Source organism: Oncorhynchus tshawytscha, linkage group LG06, assembly GCF_018296145.1.
Source record: "Oncorhynchus tshawytscha isolate Ot180627B linkage group LG06, Otsh_v2.0, whole genome shotgun sequence".
In the NCBI taxonomy this organism is placed as follows: domain Eukaryota; kingdom Metazoa; phylum Chordata; class Actinopteri; order Salmoniformes; family Salmonidae; genus Oncorhynchus; species Oncorhynchus tshawytscha.
The window spans coordinates 65,891,347-65,911,245 of NC_056434.1; positions in this window are offsets into that span (position 1 = coordinate 65,891,347).

Here is a 19,899-nt window from a genome sequence, read left to right on the forward strand (position 1 = left end):
ATGCCCCCACACACACACACACACACACTTTTGTAGATTTTGGATGAGCAGTAAACCTAGCACAAATCATACAATCAAAACCGATGTTGAAGCTTTGTAAATCTAGAAGTTTAGCAATCACAAATAATCTGAACTCATCATGAGGGGCTGCAGTTGCTTGCGTGTTTGCGTACCCACATCCCCAAAACATTTTTTTAAAGATTGATGAAATATATAACACTAATATACCTTGATTAGATAATAATTCACCCCCCTGAGTCAATACATGTTAGAAAAACCTTTGACAGTGATTACAGCTGTGAGTCTTCTTGGGTAAATCTCTACGGCCCTTTCACTCTTGGATTGTGCAACATTTGCCCATGATCATTTTCTAAATTCTTCAACCTCTGTCAAATTGGTTATTAATCATTGCTAGGCAATCATTTTCAGATCTTGCCATAGATTTTCAAGCAGATTTAAGTCAAAACTGTTACGTGGCCACTCAGAAACATTCACTGTCTTCTTGGTAAGCAACTCCAGTGTAGATTTGGCTTTGTGTTGTAGGTTATTGTCCAGCTGAAAGGTGAATTCCTCTCTCAGTGTCTGTTGTAAAGTAGACTGAAGCAGGTTTTCCTCTGGGTTTTTGCCTGCGCTTAGCTCAATCCTGTATCTTTTCATCCTGAAAAACTCCCCAGTCTTAGCTGATGTCAAGCATACCCATACCATGATGCAGCCACCACCATGCTTGAAAATAAGGAAGCAGTTACTCAGTAATGTGTTGTTTTGGATTTGCCCCAAACATAAGGCTTTGCATTTAGGCCAAAAAGCGTATTCCTACACCTTATTTTTTTTTCAGTACTACTTTAGTGCCTTGTTGCATATACAGTTGAAGTCGGAAAGCACCCCCACAACATGATGCTCCCACCCCCGTGCTTCACGCTTGGGATGGTGTTCTTCGGCTTGCAAGCATCCCCCTTTTTCCTCCAAACATAACGATGGTCATTCTGGCCAAACAGTTCTATTTTTGTTTCATCAGACCAGAAGACATTTCTCCCAAAACTATCTTTGTCCCCATGTGCAGTTGCAAACCGTAGTCTGGCTTTTATATGGCGGTTTTGGAGAAGTGGCTTCTTCCTTGCTGAGCGGCCTTTCAGGTTATGTCGATATAGGACTCGTTTTACTGTGGATATAGATAACTTTGTACCTGTTTCCTCCAGCATCTTCACAAGGTCCTTTGCTGTTGTTCTGGGATTGATTTGCACTTTCGCACCAAAGTACGTTCATCTCTAGGACACAGAACGCGTCTCCTTCCTGAGCGGTATGACGGCTGCATGGTCCCATGGTGTTTATACTTGCATACTATTGTTTTTACAAATGAACATGGTACCTTCAGGCGTTTGGAAATTGCTCCCAAGGATGAACCAGACTTGTGGAGGTCTACAATTTCTTTTCTGAGGCCTTGGCTGATTTCTTTTGATTTTCCCATGATATCAAGCGAAGAGGCACTGAGTTTGAAGGTAGGCCTTGAAATACATCCACAGGTACACCTCCATCTGTCTCAAATGATGTCAATTAGCCTATAAGAAGCTTCTAAAGTCATGACATCCTTTTCTGGAATTTTCCAAGCTGTTTAAAGGCACAGTCAACTTAGTGTATGTAAACTTCTGACCCACGGGAATTGTATACAATTTTTTTTTTTTAATTACTTGTGTCCTAACTGACTTGCCAAAGCTATAGTTTGTTAACAAGAAATTTGTGGAGTGGTTGAAAAACAAGTTTTAATGATGTAATGTATGTAAACTTCCGACTTCAACTGTATATGCATGTTTTGGAATATTCCGAATATTTGTATTATTTTTTTCACTCTGTCATTTTCTTCATTATTGTGGAGTCACTACAATGTTGTTGATCCGTCCCCACTTTTCTCCCATCACAACCATTGAACTCTGTAGCTGTTTTAAAATCACCAATGGCCTCATGGTGACATCCCTAAGCAGTTTCCTTTCTGTCATGCAGCTCTGTTCAGAAGGAAGACTGCATCTTTGATGTGTCTGGGTGGTTTAATACATCATGCACAGCATAATTATTCACTTAACCATGCTTAAAGATATATTCAATGTCTGATTTGTTAATGTTACCAAACTGCCCTTCTTTATGAGACTTTCGAGAAGCTCCCTGGTCTTTGTCTTTGTAGTCGAATCTCTGCTTGAAAGTCAATACTTGACTAAGCAACCTTATAGAATATTGTCTGCATGGGAGACAGAGTTAGGAGTAGTCATAACAAAATATAATGTCAACCCCTATTATTTCACAGTGTGAGTCATTATAACTTATGTGATCTGTTAAACCAAACTTGACTTCTGAACTAATTTAGGCTTGCCTTAACAAAGAAGATGAATGCGTATTCTACGACTATGTTGTAGTTATTAGATTCGTAGAATTCTCTTTTCACGTTGACATTATGGATTATGTTCTGTAGAACATTTTAAAAAATGACAACTAAATCTATTTCATTCCCACGTTTTAATGCAACAGGTAAAAAAGGTTAAACATTTTCAAGGGGTTGTAGACTTTCTATAGGCACTTTAATTCCATTGGATGGCTTCATGATGGATTGAAAAGGGGGTGGTGCATTGCATCTGTTAAAACCAGCTCCTTTCTGTAATTATCACCAATAAGGGGAGGCCATCCTCAAAAGGTCACAGCGTGTGTGATGGTGGCATTAGAGCAACATTACATTGTTTCTGTTGTCTTCCTGCTCTCACCGTCACATATAAATTAAGGTATTTTTCTCTATTATTAACAATGCAACCCTCAATGATTGCTTTTTATTTTCCATTATGATTTTTTTTTGGGGGGGTGGTACAAAAACATATCAGACATGAAGGCAATCACTTTATTAAAGGCTCTTAACTACAAAAAAATGACTAAATGTTCATTTTAACAATGGTTTTATTTCCCATCTCTGAATAACAAACTCTAATCTACAGTAAAGGCTATATATTCTTATTAATGCTAAGAAAGAAGACAAATTGTCATACTCAGATCTGTTTTACCTGTCTTTGTGATTGTCTTCACCCCCCTCCAGGTGTCACCAATCTTCCCCATTATCCCCTGTGTATTTATACCTGTGTTCTCTGTTTGTCTGTTGCCAGTTCGACTTGTTTGTCAAGTCAACCAGCGTTTTTGTATCAGCACCTGCTTTTCCCCAGTCGCTCTTTTCTCATCCTCCTGGTTTTTGACCCTTGCCTGTCCTGAGGCCACCCGCCTGACCACTCTGCCTGCCCCCGAGCCTGCCTGCTGTCCTGTACCTTTGCCCCGTCTCTGGATTACCGACCTCTGCCTGACCTGACCCTGAGCCTGCCTGCCGTCCTGTACCTTTGCCCCTGTTGCTGTAATAAACATTGTTACTTCGACACAGTCTGCATCTGGGTCATACCTTACTTATCCTGATACAAATGACAACAACAACAGTACACCAAAAGGCCCACACACCCTTGAGGCTCCCAATTCAACGCTTTATTGACTAGGTTTCAATCCGAAATGACGAAGATCGAAATAAAGCAGTGAATTGGGAGCTTAAAGAGTGTGCGGACCTTTCTGTTTGTTACTGACAACAGTACAACCAAAGTATATAGTCTTTCAGCTGGGGGCTGCAGAATTGTTAATCAGGACGGGGTGTCACGTTAAAGCGTTGGGAAGCTGAATGAGAATGGAGACATTGTCCTTTAAGTACCCACCTGGGAACAAGACAGTGAGGCTGATTGATAACATAGTTTACACACTTCAGAACATCAATAGAGGAAAAAAGCAATCAGTTCAGTGCATCTGTAAAAAAAAAAAGACATAAAGCTTAATTTTGTTTAATGGTAAATTTGTATTAAAGCATAAGCAAGTGTGATTGGAAATGCTAATCAAACGTGTTTTGTGCAATATATATTCAGACTAGCTCCTGTCATCTTATTGTGTGGTATAGTTCAAATCGTTGGAGATAGTTGCTAAGGTGGAAGAAGGCACACAATATCTACAGTGTGACAAATGACATAAGATTTTCTCCAACCTTGCTAATTGTATTCGTACAGATAATAAAACACCCATACTGTACAGTGGTTACATGGTTAAGAGAATGATTGAAAAACATGAATCGACAATGTTAATTGAAAACAATGACAAGCACTAATGGATTTGAAGAAATAACAACAAAACAGTACAACAATGTTTCCAGCACAATATTTTCACACATTATCATAAAACCCTTTTAATTTAATCAATGAAACAATTAACATACAATTATTTCCTCACATTAATTCTACTTTTGCTACCCAATGACCGTACTGCATATGACTGAAATAATTTAGTCTAGAGGGCATTGTAAGTGATAGCAGTAATTGGAGCCCAATAATTCTCCTGCCAGGCAGTGATAATGCCCAAGGTCACCAACACAAAGGATGCTGGTCAACAGGCCTTCTTGTTTGTGTTGTTAATTGTTTTGCAGGTCCATTGTTTATCTGAGACAACGGCACAGGAGACAACAGTCTGGCCACACGTCATCCACCCGCAAATCAACCCACCACAGTCGGACTTGGCCCAGTAATTATTTAAAAAATCACATTTATGCAAATAGCCCAGGATAGATTAACCTAATTCTGTGATGTAAACAACTCCTCGACTGGGATTAAAGTTTTGTCAATTAGACAAGGGTATATAATGACCCCTAGTAGTCTGGAAGTCTGGGTGCAGTCTTCCAATGGGCGTTTCCCCTCATTATATATTCCTAATCTCACCCTTAAAGTGAGGCCAAGCCAGACATGACATACTCAGGATATTTCTCACAAACACAATACAATACAATCACACTGTCTACTGGCATTAGCAGTAATGGCTAATGATTAAAGTTTAACGGTATACTGACACCATGTCTGGGCCATTTCTTAAACACCAGGCAGCAACCGCACGTGTCCAGTCACGCTTTTGGGGAGCCATGTGGGCACACAAATCATAATTGGTACGCGTGCCAATCTGTCAAATAAACTACACAAGCACACACATACACTATTTTGCAATCTCTTAACCTCCATTTTACTCTAAAAGTGACTGAATAACAATTATCTATGCAAAATGCAATTTGGGACATAGAACTGACATTTGAGGAAACAATAAGGAAATGTATGGCCACATCCAAACCGACAGTACTACTACAACTGTCCTTCATAACATTAGAATGAGGTCAGGTAAGAAAACAAAAATGATATTGGCATGAAGGCTGCCTTTGAAACGGAACAGCATTCTATAGTACTTTTCACATGCATTTTACCTCAAGAAAAGTGGTTTATCACTGATAATATAATTCATAAGCAAGTACATTTCTGGGATTAATACAAAGTAACATTCTTCTACCATGTTTGAATGTATATGAATTTGTAAATGTTTTGAGTGTATGGATCCAAAAGGTGCAGTCCTTTGTTGCAATTGACTGAAATCACAAAAGTTTGATTGAATAGGGCCCTAAAATTCTATTTTCCGACCAGCTGGATCCAACATTTCCTTGGACTTCAAACAATGGTTCATGGTTTTCCTAAAATACTTGGTACAGTTTGATAATTACATCAGTATAAAACATATAAATAAACTGCATATACATAGAACGTTTTACAAAAGTAAATTCATAATACACCAATTTATCCGAAACTCACAGCAAGAATTCTTGCTTTTCTTTCCTAACAGTGTTGACATCCTGCCTTTTTGTTCCCATCTCTCGACAGATGATCTCTGTGTCTTAATTTTCTTTCTTCTTTCCATTTTCGGGCATGTTTCTCTTTCTTTGTGGATAAACAGTACATGACTGTTCTGGTTTAATTTGAGTTGGAAGCTTTTCCCACAGTCAGAACAGTTCTAGTAAAATAATGTATCCACTGTGTGAGTCATTATGTTCAGTTATGTGTCCCTTCCTCTTGAAGCTGTTTCCACAGTCAGCACAGTTCAATAGTTGTATCTCCTGTGTGAGTCAGTATATGCCTGTTCTGGGTCTTCTTGCAATTGAATCTTTTGCCACGGTCACCACATTTTGAATGGTTTGTCCTCTTAGTGAATCCTCGAGTGCATCATCAGCTGGCTAGCATTCGCCACAGTCAAGACACCTGTGAGGTTTTTTAGATGTGGGCCTGGATTTAGTGCTGGGTTGATGTCAAGTCCTGTTGGGTCGCTGCTTACGGCAGACCTGTTACTGGAAGCATTGTTTTGATTATCAGGAGGGTCACAGCCAATGTTCCCTCTAAGTCGCGCTAGTGCGCGGGTGCACAGCTCCCTGGGTCTATCTCTCAGAAAAATATCAGCCCGTGCAGAGAATCATGAGATTAAACTTCACTCAACTTTCTAGAGTTTTCCCCGTTTGTTACCACTATGAACATTTCCCTTTACTGTGGGAATTGTAATCGAATCAATGCAATATTAGCCACTTCCAATGCAACATACCGATACAAATTAAACTATGCAAGAGATTTTGTTGTAGGTAGAACGCATCAGAGTCGGATTCTATTGCATTGAAAGGAACCAGTGCACCAGTGCACAGACCAGTGCACTGTAAACAATCAGTGCTGCAGTAGGCCTATATACAAGTAGAGTATTGCCATATATGGATCTGTGCCATTCACTTTGAACTGGACTGTTGTTACAGCATAAGCGGTAGTAAGTAGATGCCCTTGTTTTGAGGTCAAAGCGAGAGCTACATGTAGTGACGTGTGCACATTTGTACATTTGTTCATATCCTTTGCTAGCTAGTGAGTTATTAGCCCAGTTATAGATAATTTGTAGTCAGCAATGGGGGAGTGATTGCTTCCTACAAGAGCACAAAATGTGTGCATTTCTAGAAATCTTTGAAAAGCGAGTCAGTTAAAGAGCTTTTTTTGTCTTAAAATGGCAGAGTTGTATTTGGAGACAGGCTTGAATAAGCTAAGTACCCAATAGGCAGAGGGTAGTATAATTTGCCTGATTTTCTGCAATAATGGTATGGGAATAATGGTGAATTTTATTTTGTAAAGTGGTTTCTTGAATCAAACAACACAACAACATTTTCAGTTAATGTCAAGCCCTGTTATGGGATGCATTTTCTCCATTGTTTTTGATGGTAGGCCACTCTGGTAGGCCTATATTATGATCAGCCACAGTAGCCTACTTGACCACTGTCAAAACTAACTTAAAGCAGGTACAACCTCTGTGTTCACAGTAAATGCACACCGGAAGTTGCGCTCAGCAGACCTGAAATCTGCTCAGTGATTAGCGGGAATTAGCGGGAATATTGGCCACAGGAAATGTGGAGACCCTTTAGGTGGGTCACAGTGTCAAAAGCTTTGAGAATTAAATGGTTAAGAGTCACTCGAAAAACCCTCTCTGTTCTCCACAGTCTGGGTTTGGGGAAGAGTCAAGGACTGAAGTGGGTTCTCCTGATCACATTCACTTTTCACAAAGGGAGTAGTGAATATGGAGTTTTTGGTGTCAAAGAGCCCATTAAGCTGTTCTTCCTCCTGACAGGTCATGAGTTCCTCCTGTTATTCCTTAATCTGTGTGGGCTCTGAGTCCTCCTGCACCAGACTGGGGCTCCAGTCCTGTTCATAGTGCTGCTGCTCAGGGGTAACCTCCTCCTCAGAGACAGCAAGAGAGAACTAGAGGGAGTCTTCTCTACATAGCTTTATCTCCGATAAAGCAGCAGTCTCCGTAGCCAGTTATTCTCCTATTTGGATCAGGAAATCTCCTCCTGGTACTCCACTACCGCTTTCTCTACTACCTCAAAAATCTCCATGCCAGCCATTAAATGCTCATTAAAAAAACACACTCAAAAGACCGGAGGTTAGCCATTTTGAGTGGATCCTTGAGTTTGGTATTCAGCTGAATGGTGAAGAGATCCAATGGTGGTCTACGGGGTCGCTGCTTACGGCTGAGCTGTGACTGGAGGTATTCATTTGATTATCTGGACGGTCACAGGAAATGTCAAGACCTTTTAGGTAATCAAAATATCAGCTGCCATTTAAAGCTCATTTTAAAAAACGTACTCATTCATTGGAGTTAGCCATTTTGAGTGGATCCTTGAGTTGGGGATTCAGTTGAACGGATCTTTAGTCCACAAAAGGAATGTTCTAAATCAAAACAGCATGTCTTGATTCTTCCTTGTTGTCCTGTTCTTTTATGCTTTACAGCGAGTGGCAAGCTTAGAGATGCTAGCTGGATGGGGTTCCGTGCTGGAATAGATAACGCGTGATATGGTGTGAGTGGTCCGACAGCTACCAGTCTCAATGTGAATGAACTATTCAAAATGCTCATTCTAAATGGACACTTAAAGAACTGTCCCTTTCAACTATTCATATTTTTATTTTCTTATTCATGATCTATGAACTTTATGAAATGAATGGCCTCTGCCTTTTTCCTATACAGTAAAAACATGATCTAAAACATTATCTATATAGAGCGCTGGCCCCTCCAATGTTCCATCACAGAGAAAGGGCTAGGCAGGGGGACATGGTAGAGAACCCCTATTTTCCGGATAGTCGCCTCATTGGGCCTGTCTGTATGGGTCGCAATAGGCTGCCTGAAGCCAACGGACTCCCCAGCCTTCGCCCCCCAAAAATAAAGTATTTCAGTTAGCAAGTCTCACAATGCTGCCATTATCTTCTCAGCCAAAAGCCTGTCTGTTTGACTCAGTCCATTCCAGGGTGATCGCTCTCCATCTCTCCTTCGTTCCCTCTTCCCTCTCTCCCCACCTTCTCAAAGTGTGCTAATTAGACACCGAGATCATCAAGTCAATTATGGAGAGACTCATTAATGGGCCTCAGCTAGGGAATGTTGGGCCAGACTGACAGTCAACCAGTGTCAACGATGCTTTCTGGACACAAAAAAAAAGAACCAGTCATTAAGTGGCAGTCTAGAGTGTGCCGTGCTGGCGCACCAAAAATGATTTTACAGGCAGAGTCCAAGGTTCTGCTCCTATGACCAACTTCCCTCACTGTTCCTGTCATTAGTTTAAATACAGCACAATACGTTTGTAGCATTCTCTATATCTCTTCATTTGTTGTTTAAAATCTAAGGCGGAACTTTTTTGTAAATTGCCAGAATTTAGCCTAAAAAACAATGTAATTGTAATCAAATGAACACTGTAGGGCCTATAGCCTTAACACATGGTTAAAACTATAATTTTCATCTTATGGGTGGATAGTCCTTGCATTATTAGCCCTGTGTATGAATTTGAGAGTGGTTACATTTTTCCAGACCCATTCTTCACCGGTGGCAGGGTGATCGCTTTGTTGTTGTTTAAACTACAGATTGAGCCTTATAAGTAATCATTCAAACCAAGATTGATACAAGTAATCGTCTTTCTACGAACTATTGAAACATCAGGTGGTCATAAGGTTAGAGATATGTCCACCTGCTTTGAAAGAAATCCTCTCTAAACTCAAGGGACGAGAGTCCAGCTTTAACTGGGTGAAGACTGGTTGAAAGTGTTATGGAGAAACCTTAAGAGTGATACAAAGAAAATTAAAACAAAATCTGCCCTTGATTTAAACAATAACTGTGGTATAAAAATCTGCAGATGAATTTAAAAAAATGCTATTGCACTTTTTTTTCTGGTAGAAAAGATCACATATGGTACAGAATCAGGCATATGGTCCATGTTGAGAGGGAAGAATAGAAAAGTGCAATTATTCTGATGGATTACCTAGTTATTAGTATCTAATATTCCATTCTCTGGCAATGACAAAAATGTGGGTTTTGTTCCGCATCTATCGGGTTGCATGCAAAGACTAAGCCATGTGTCTTTATTCTTAACGCAATGATTAAAAAAAATCTACCTCTCTTTTATCCAAAACTGAACAAATTCATTGTGAGGTTGGGGGATTTATTTTCTCAACAGATTGTACCAGTCATATATTTTTGGGATAATACCTGTATCTACAGCAGTATTTACACAAGATTATTAAAGAGTGTGCATGCAAGGGGGAGGGAAGTTATGTATTGGGATTAAGCTGTGAATATGCAGGAACAGAGGAATAAAGCAATTCCTTGGTGCGAATTACGGTATTCTGGCATACTCATCGACGTGACGCCAGGCCAGTGCCACTGTGGTCTTGGAAGCAGATGTCTTGTGTTATCATTTGATGATTAAAAACATTGACCACACTTAGCTATTCCTCCTCTTCTTCCTCCTCCTTAGTAAATGAAGACCCGTGCCCATCAGACATTCCCAACGTGGCAACAGATACAAGACAGATGGGAGGTATATGTGAGGACAGTGGGGAGGCAGTAGTCCCCACATACAGACTAACCCAGGCCAAGGGACCTGGGTTAGTCTCCAGGGAACCATGAAACAATGTAAACTCAAGGGGAGTTCTGAATATCATGACACAAGGTGGGACCCAGATGTAGACACAGGAGGCAGATGGTTGGAGTCTTACAATGTTTAATAATCCAAAAGGAGTAGGCAAGAGAATAGTTGTGGACAGGCAAACGGTCCAAACCAGATCAGAGTCCAGGAGGTACAGAGTGGTAGAAAGGCTAGTGGTCAAGGCAGGCAGAATGGTCAGGCAGGCGGGTACAGAGTCCAGAACAGGCAAGGGTCAAAACCGGGAGGACTAGGAAAAAGAGAATAGCAAAGCAAGTGTACGGGAAAAGATGAACTGGCACAGAGAGACAGGAAACACAGGGATAAATACACTGGGAAAAACAAGCGACACCTGGAGGGGATGGAGACAATAACGAGGACAGGTGAAACTGATCAGGGTGTGACACTGAAAAGTAGCAGGCCTGAATTAGTTTTACTCTTTTGCAATAATAAAGCATCTACTAAATGGCATATACAGTTGAAGTCGGAAGTTTACATACACCGTAGCCAAATACATTTAAACTCAGTTTAACAATTCCTGACATTGAATCCTAGTAAAAATTCCATGTCTTAGGTCAGTTAGGATCACCACTTTATTTTAAGAATGCGAAATGTCAGAATAAATTATTTATTTCAGCTTTTATTTCTTTCATCACATTCCCAGTGGGTCAGAAGTTTACATACACTCAATTAGTATTTGGTAGCATTGCCTTTACATTTTTTAACTTGGGTCAAATGTTTCGGGTAGCCTTCCACAACCTTCCCACAATAAGTTGTGTGAATTTTGGCCCATTCCTCCTGACAGAGCTGGAGGAATGGTTTTTAGGCCTCCTTGCTCGCACATCACATTGATTTTTCAGTTCTGCCAACAAATTTGAGGTCAGGGCTTTGTGATGACAACTTCTGGTGAAATTGGAGGGCACGCAATTCAAATAATCATAAATATTGTGGATTTTAAACATCGGATACCACGAAATTGGGGAGAAAAAGGGGTCAAATTCAACAACAAAAAAACACACAAAAAAAGTAAGATAATATTTAATCGTTGTTTTCATGGCATGAGCAAACACGAATTTCCAAGACTGTGTCCTTCTGCTAAAACTGATATTTCTTATTTGTTTTTGAAGTTTTGAACATAGACTGTTGACACCCTGCTGACACCCAGGGAGCAAATTCTCAATATGACATTTCTCTTGCATTTCTAAGAGGATGGTCTCTCTCAAAAATAAAATTCTGTTGGTTTTTCTTTGGATTTTCATCTACCATATCTATTGTGTTATATTCTCCTACATCATTTTAAAATTTCTACAAAGTTCAAAGTGTTTTCTTTCCAATGGAACCAATTATATGCATATCCTGGCTTCAGGGCCGGAGCTACAGGCAGTTTACTTTGGGCACGACAGGAAGTGGAGAAAAATAGCCCTAAGAAAATAGCCCTAAGAAGTTAAGCCATTTTGCCACAACTTTGGAAGTATGCTTGGGGTCATTGTCCATTTGGAAGACTCATTTGCGACCAAGCTTTAACTTCCTGAATGATGTCTTGAGCTGCTGCTTCAATATATCCACATAATATTTTTTCCTCATGATGCCATCTATTTTGTGAAGTGCACCAGTCCCTCCTGCAACAAAGCACCCCCACAACATGATGCTGCCACCCCCGTGCTTCATGATGGTGTTCTTTGGCTTGCAAGCCTCCCCCTTTTTCCTCCAAACATAACAATGGTCCTTATGGCCAAACAGTTCTATTTTTGTTTCATCAGACCAGAGGACATTTCTCCAAAAAGCACGATCCCCATGTGCAGTTGCAAACCGTAGTCTGGCTTTATAAGGGGGTTTTGGAACGGTGGCTTCTTCCTTGCTGAGTGGCTTTTCAGGTTATGTCGATAAAGGACTCGTTTTACTGTGAATATAGACACTTTTGTACCTGTTTCCTCCAGCATCTTCACAAGGTCCTTTGCTGTTGTTCTGGGATTGATTTGCACTTTTCTCACCAAAGTATGTTCATCTCTAGGAGACAGAACGCGTCTCCTACCTGAGCGGTATGACGGCTGCGTGGTCCCATGGTGTTTATACTTGCGTACTATAGTTTGTACAGATGAACGTGGTACCTTCAGGCATTTTCTCCCAAGGATGAACCAGACTTGTGGAGGTCTACAATTTATTTTCTGAGGTCATGGCTGATTTCTTTAGATGTTCCCATGATGTCAAGCAAAGTGGCACTGAGTTTGAAGGTAGGCCTTGAAATACATCCACAGGTACACCTCCAATGGACTCAAATGATGTCAATTAGCCTATCAGGAGCTTCTGAAGCCATGACATCATTTTCTGGAATTTTCCAAGCTGTTTAAAGGCACAGTCAATTTAGTGTATGTAAACTTCTGACCCACTGGAATTGTGATACAGTGAATTAATCTGTCTGTAAACAATTGTTGGAAAAATTACTTGTGTCATGCACAAAGTAGATGTCCTAAACGACTTGCCAAAACTATAGTTTGTTAACAAGAAATGTGTGGAGTGGTTGAAAAACGAGTTTTAATGACTCCAACCTAAGTGTATGTAAACTTCCGACTTCAACTGTTATTATTATTATTGTCTATTTACCAATCATGACTATATAAACAACATAATTAAGCTATGTCTGATGTAGTAAAAGTATGTCAAATACATTAGGCTTGAATATAGCTCATTTACACCTTTTAATACACTGAAGATAATCCTTGGTGGCTACTATCGGCAGTTTGTGAGCCATTCGTCATGCCCTGGCTTGGTACAGACCAGAGGGAGGGAATGAAGGGGGGATCAGGCAAGCAGGGGCGGGGGGTTACTGGGTGATGTGTGGAAAGTGTCCAGGGCAGTAATGCCTCCCATTAACATTTGCTTCTGTCTTACAGAAGTGTGCCCGCTTCGTCCTGCCCCACCGACTGTGTGGCAGGATTAGAACAAATGAGGCTAAGAACAGATTAGAAAAAAGGGGAAAAGTAAAATAAGAAGAAAATCGGTTTAAAATGCAAACGTTTAATTCACAATTAATGACAATGAATTTAACCTCCATGTGGGCGTTCAGGTCAGTGTTTCCTAAAAGTCAGTGAAATATGTAACAAAACTATGAGATGATTGGTAGATGCCTGGTGGCCAATGAGTGGACATGGCATTTTTTTTGTGAACTACTGTATGCTAAAATTGGTCCAAAAATGAATGCTGCACAGAATAGAGATTGCAGAGGACATGTATTGGACATTTATGAACTATATTGTTTGCACTGGCAAACACTACTGTCAATACAGTTGCCATTCTCATTTAATTTTCTCCAGACTACATTTGACTGTACAGTATCATCATGTCATCATATAAATAATGTTGTATCCTTCTTCTTGTTTTTTTCTCCATATACACATTACACTGTCCGTGGCTAAACTGGATTGTCTGACAGAGATGTCAGAGTGCATCGCCATCTTCGACCATCCATGCTCAGAGTAGCATTGGCCTGTGTTCCAGAGTGTCTCTGTTGTGAGACTCCAAAGAGGGTAGCCTATGTGGCTGTGCAGTGGGGCGTGCAGTCCTCTGACAGGGGGAACAGAAGTAGCCTGGTTGGATCTACGACCCCCAATCCCTCCCTGAGGTGAAACAGTTGCTCCCTAATGTAACGCATATGCTCCTTGACATCCTCCCGGTGCCCTGCCAGATGCCTGGTCAGAATTGGTTGTATCCTTGATAGGATAATTTATTCTTTATTAGGGTCATTCCCTAGTGACTCGATGTGTTTTAGTAATGAATATATTATCAATGAAGCTACAGCAGTGAAAAGACCACACAGACACCACATTGTGAACGTCTACACACAAGACAATTCATTGTGAATTTCTTTCACACCATTTTACACTGTGAAAGTTGAATGGGTCATGTCCATGCATTTCCCAATGGTTGATGGTAAATTCAGCATGCAGGCACACACAAAAGATACAGCCTACACATGAGTACACTCTTAGAAAAAAAGGTGCATCTAGAACCAAAAAGGGTTCTTCAGCTGTCCTCATAGGAGAACCCTTTGAAGAACCCCTTTTGGTTCCAGGTAGATCCATTTTAGTTCTAGTTAGAACCCTTTTGGGTTCCATGTAGAACCCTTTCCACAGAGGGATTGACATGGAACCCAAAAGAGTTCTACCTGGAACGAAAACGGGTTCTACCTGGAACCTAAAAGGGTTCTCCTATGGGGACAGGAGCAGAACTATTTTGGAACCCTTTTTTCTAAGAGTGTATGTGACATAAATGGGGACCTCAAAAATAATTGTTTTTCCTAAATACAGTGTCACCTCAGAGCTGTGAGCTACAATGACTGACAGTAACACACATTACAAATTAAGCACATTTAATGCCTCCAGTGGAATTACCATAAATTACAAAAACAATCATCCTCTGTGAGATCAGACAACAAAAGCCAGGACCCACACCACAGGTTGCATCAGGAGGCATCTTATTTATTTGGCCATCACTTAATTTTTGCTGCTTATCTCATTGTAGGTCCCAAATCCAAGTTAACTCGGATTATCCTTCATGAAAAAGGCATTAAGGGGAGGATAACCTCTGCTTCAAATTAGTTAATCTACTGGCACGTTAATGAGTCTTGTACTGGATTAGAATTGCTTAAATTAAAAGCAAATATCAACAGTCATCTGACTAAATGAGGGTGAGTGCCTGGCCTGGCCTCAATAAATCATTCTGTATAATGCTATAAGTGATTTGATTCCCTGGGTCATTGCTGTAATCATGTAATGTAAGCAGAAAACAATAAAATTAACAGGTTATCAGTCAAATTAAACAACTCTAATTTAAGTGGGGGGCAGTCTTGACTGGCATTTAAAGGGGCTCGACTTTAAGTTGAATCAAGGCCCTTGCTTATTGGGGAAGAGGGATGTCCCATGCTGATCGACACTTGGGGTGACAACTTTGACACTTGACCTTTAGGCAACACAAATCATTTAAGACTTTTCCTGGGGAAAGTTATGTTTTACAGTTCCTTAAATCAGCTTTTCAACCACTTCTCACAAATCTGATTGAAAAAGATTTATCAGTGAAATGTATTTTCTGGTATCGTTCTGATATTCAAGGTCACAAAGCTGTTACTGTCTTTATAAAAACTCATCTCCTGTAAGTTGTTGCAATTGTTTGCATAGGATATATGCTATGTGGAAATATGTATTCTTGCAATATCTATTTTATGATTAAACTGGGGGAGTTTTGATTGCTGCAGCTTATTTTACCAATTGTATTTTCTGAATTTCATTTCAGCCTAAAAGAGCATGTGAAAAGGATTTGGGTCTACAGTCTCAGAGCCCAATAAAACATTTTTTTTTTAATGAATGCTCATAATGTTCCTGCTTATACACTGAGTATACAAAACATTAACAACTACTGCTCTTTCCATGACACACTGACCAGGTGAATCCAGGTGAAAGCTATGATCCCTTATTGATGTCACTTCTTAATTCCACTTCAAATCAGTGTAGATGAAGGGGAGGAGACAGGTTAATTAAAGAAAGATTTTTAAGCCTTGAGACAATTGAAACACAGATAGTGTATGCCTGCCATTCAGAGGTTGAATGGGCAACACAAAATATTGAAGTGTCTTTGAACAGGGTATGGTAGTAGGTGCCAGGTGAACCGGTTTGTGTCAAGGACTGCAACGCTGCTCGGTTTGTCATGCTCAACATTTTCCCGTTTGTATCAAGAAGGGTCCACCACCCAAAGGACATCCAGCCAACTTGACACAATGGGAAGCATTGGAGTCAATGTTGGCCAGCATCCCCGTGGAATGCTTTTGACACCTTGTAGAGGCCATGCCCCGGCGTTCCTAGTGTTTGGTATTTTCAGTGTATACCATGTATGCAGGGTTGGGAAGTAATGGATAAGATGTAATCCTTTACATGTAACTTGATTTTTAAAAAATTGTAGACCTAACTAATGCGTTACGTTAGAAGCAAACATATTGTAACCAGATTACAGATACTTTTGCAAAAACGAGATGATTACTTCTAGGATTACTTCCACATTCAGAAATTCTTTCTGTTTTCTGAATGACATTCAAATCAGCATTGAAAAAAGGCACACATTTAAGTTTGTTCAGCCTAAACGAGTCTGAGCACAAGCCAGAGACAACTATGACGACACACCAAATGCGTTTGATGGATCACGTGAAAAGAACAGGAATAAGCTTTTGTAGGCTTATTACGGAAACCTGTAATTAACACGGTCATTTGAGAACAGTAAAGTACTCTGAAACATTTTCCTGCAGCATACTGTAAATGATGATGCATTGTGGGAAAATTTTGTGGGCAAGGAAATAATGGTACTGTAATTCAACCCCACAGATTACAGTCCTGTACCGTATCTTTGGAACGCTAAAAACCTTATGACCATTAGTGGTTGCATGGTATTGTAGTGTCTGGCTCATTAACCTATTTTGAGGCTTGCCTTGAAAGAACCTGCATTTGTTGCACCTGTGAGTGAGAATGCTGTACCAATTGAACTCTTATGTGTTTATAGTGCCCCATCAGTTTACCTTGTGTAAAGAACAGATTGGAATAGCAGAAATTCTTAAACCTTAAATGGTTGAGCATTTTGCCATGTCCTTTTGGTCTGTTTTGCCCTGTAGTTGCTGCCAGTTTGGAAGCTGTTGTTAAAGGCCTCGAGAAGTGCCACCAAATACTCATTAATAATATGCTGTAAAGTGTAAACACTTATGTGTAAACACTTTACCTAGCACCCAATTTGCTTGCACAAATCCCTTGTAATTACATTAAATATTGTGAAATACAACCCCCTCCCTCAATGAGTTTCATTCATCCATTACGATTATGGGAGCATTTGCTTATTTTTTAATTTTTTTACAGTATAATAGAGTCAATTTTAAGGTGGCATAATGTACTCTGTGTCATTACACAATACTTGCTTTGATACCGTGTTTATATATTACAGTATGTGAACTGTAATATGAAATACAGAATTTTACTGTAAGGTACTGTCAAATGCATGCTAAGCCCTTTAAAGTGTACAGTCCAAGCTATGTCTTCTAATGGTGCGTCTACTGTCTGCATCCAAATACTATCAAATTCGAATAAATGTTTGGAGTTAAGTACGACAGCACTGGTGTAGTAGGCCTAGCCTACTGGTGATATGGATATCACTTATTGATATCTACATAGCGCATTGATGTGAATCACACTGCTCCTCTCTCATTTAGCTGTTTGCGCCTTACGGATTGTGGTTGTTGTGGATGACTGTTCACAAATGTATATGTGTATTTTATCCCAATAATGGTTGAATTTAAGAAGTTCAAGTTGTCTACCAATCATTGTTTTTGCGACCAGTGGACTTGATGTGTCATGTTTGAAAAATTGTGCAAAACATTGCACAGGTCTTATTTTCACGATTTGGACATGAATTCGCTTTCCAAAGCTAATATGTGGAAATGTGAGCAGCATTCCGTATTCCTAGTTGAATTAGTTAGGGAGCGTAAACAAAGTACAAACTTTTTTTTACATTCGAATTTCAAGAGCTCCTTGGTCATGTGACCTACTGAACTCAAACAAGGTTCAGAATGTACACTCAGTGGGCCTACACATTGCACACTCATTAGTTTGTCCATTTTCATCTCACATGTTTTTACATGAATTTTTCTAACTTTAGAATTTCAATTGCTCCTTGGTCATGTGACCTACTGACCTCAAACAAACTTCAGAATGTCCACGGACGAGCCGTATATATTGCACACTCTTGTTTGTGTACTGTAATCTAACGCGGTGTTACGTACATTTTTCATAATTTGGAATTTCAATAGCTCCTTGGTCATGTCAATTACACACCTAAGAAGTGTGTAGTGGATATGCACCCATATTGCATAACCTCTAGTTATGTATCTTCTATATTGATGTACATTAATATTAGTTTGATAAATAGGGGGTTCAGTCCAGTGTTGTGTATACCCTTTTCTTTAATATTTACCTATAATAATTGGTAGTTCTGAGTGATTATTTTCCCTTTCCTTAAGTCTTTATTTTGCCACAGTATTTATCAGCAGTACACAATAGGATAGAGAAAAAATATATCTCCTTGTTAATATCAACCAATATCTTTGTTAATATCAAAGGGTCAAGTACGAGAGTCATGTTATTAATTGTCCAAAGCAGGGATGGAGAGTGAACTGCACAGCCAGTAAGATTTTTATGTTGCAAAGTCAAATTAAACAGAACTAGTTAGTTGTCAGGTGTGTGCGTACTGGTAGCGGAGTCAGGTGCAGGAGAGCAGAAAGTTGTGAACAGGCGCACACTTTATTGAGGCAGGAGAAACCAACAGACGGACACAACTGTGTCAAAACCTCCAGCCCATAGACAAAAGTGCAAAACGTGCAAACAGTCACAATAATTTATGTTTAACAATATACATCTTTGTGAACAACACGGTATAAGCAAACCAGTCTGGCGCATCAACAACTAACACGTAACACAAACAATTTCACACAAAGACATGAGGGGGAACAGAGGAATAAATATATGCAGTGTGATTGGGGAATGAAAACCAGGTGTGCAGGGAACAAGACAAAACAAATGGATCAATGAAAAATGGAGCAGCGATGGCTAGAAAGCCGGTGACGTGGAAGCATGTGGAAGTCGTGACATTAGTAGTATACGTTTATGTACCAGGGAAAACAAGGCTTTTCGATTTGAAATGACTTACCAGAGTCACATTAAAAGCTTAGTCTTTGATGTTTCGAAATAGCAAGGACAAAAACGCTTTAGACCTACAAGCTACATTGAAGCTTCAGACTATGTAGTTTCTGTGGGCCATGAGACAGATATTTGTTTACATTAACATGGAAAAGCAAGGTCTCCAGCCCGACTGGGTAAAAGCCTTTGGTTCAAGCATATTGTTAATGAATATTCATAATAGAAGAACCTGTGTTGCTTTGTTCGTTGACAATAAACACTGCCAGATTGTTTCCATGACGGTGCCTGTATCAATTAGCAATAGCAACTGTTATCTCTCTGGAGGCAAACAGACTTGCTGTCTCCAGCTGACCATTTGCTTACTAGCCTGGGCAAATGTGCATCTCAGCTTACCCAAGGGGGAAAAAAACATAGTCATATAGACATTCTAAATTACTCATAAAACATTTCAGGAATTCTAGTTCTTCTTCAAAGACAACATGATTCCCTCTAAGATAGTCACACAAATGTAAGGATTTATTAGTGTATTCCTTATTATTACCTTGCAAAAGTTGAATGTAGTTACAGGTGAAGATGGGCCTGCTATGTCATTGTTACTTGTGTAGTTCTAACTTTTATAACAATTTTGTGATATAGAATAATTAATCATTTATGACAAAAGATTACCGCAAATACTCAGATTGTGGAAGTTTACAGGTTTATTCAAGAAATTGGATGTAAGAAATCTGCAGGTTGTCCTCCATGAAAATAACTATTGGTCTTTGAAGTACTAGTGGCCTGCTTACATGAGCACACATTTGAAATAAATACACCACTGGTGAAGAATGAGACATG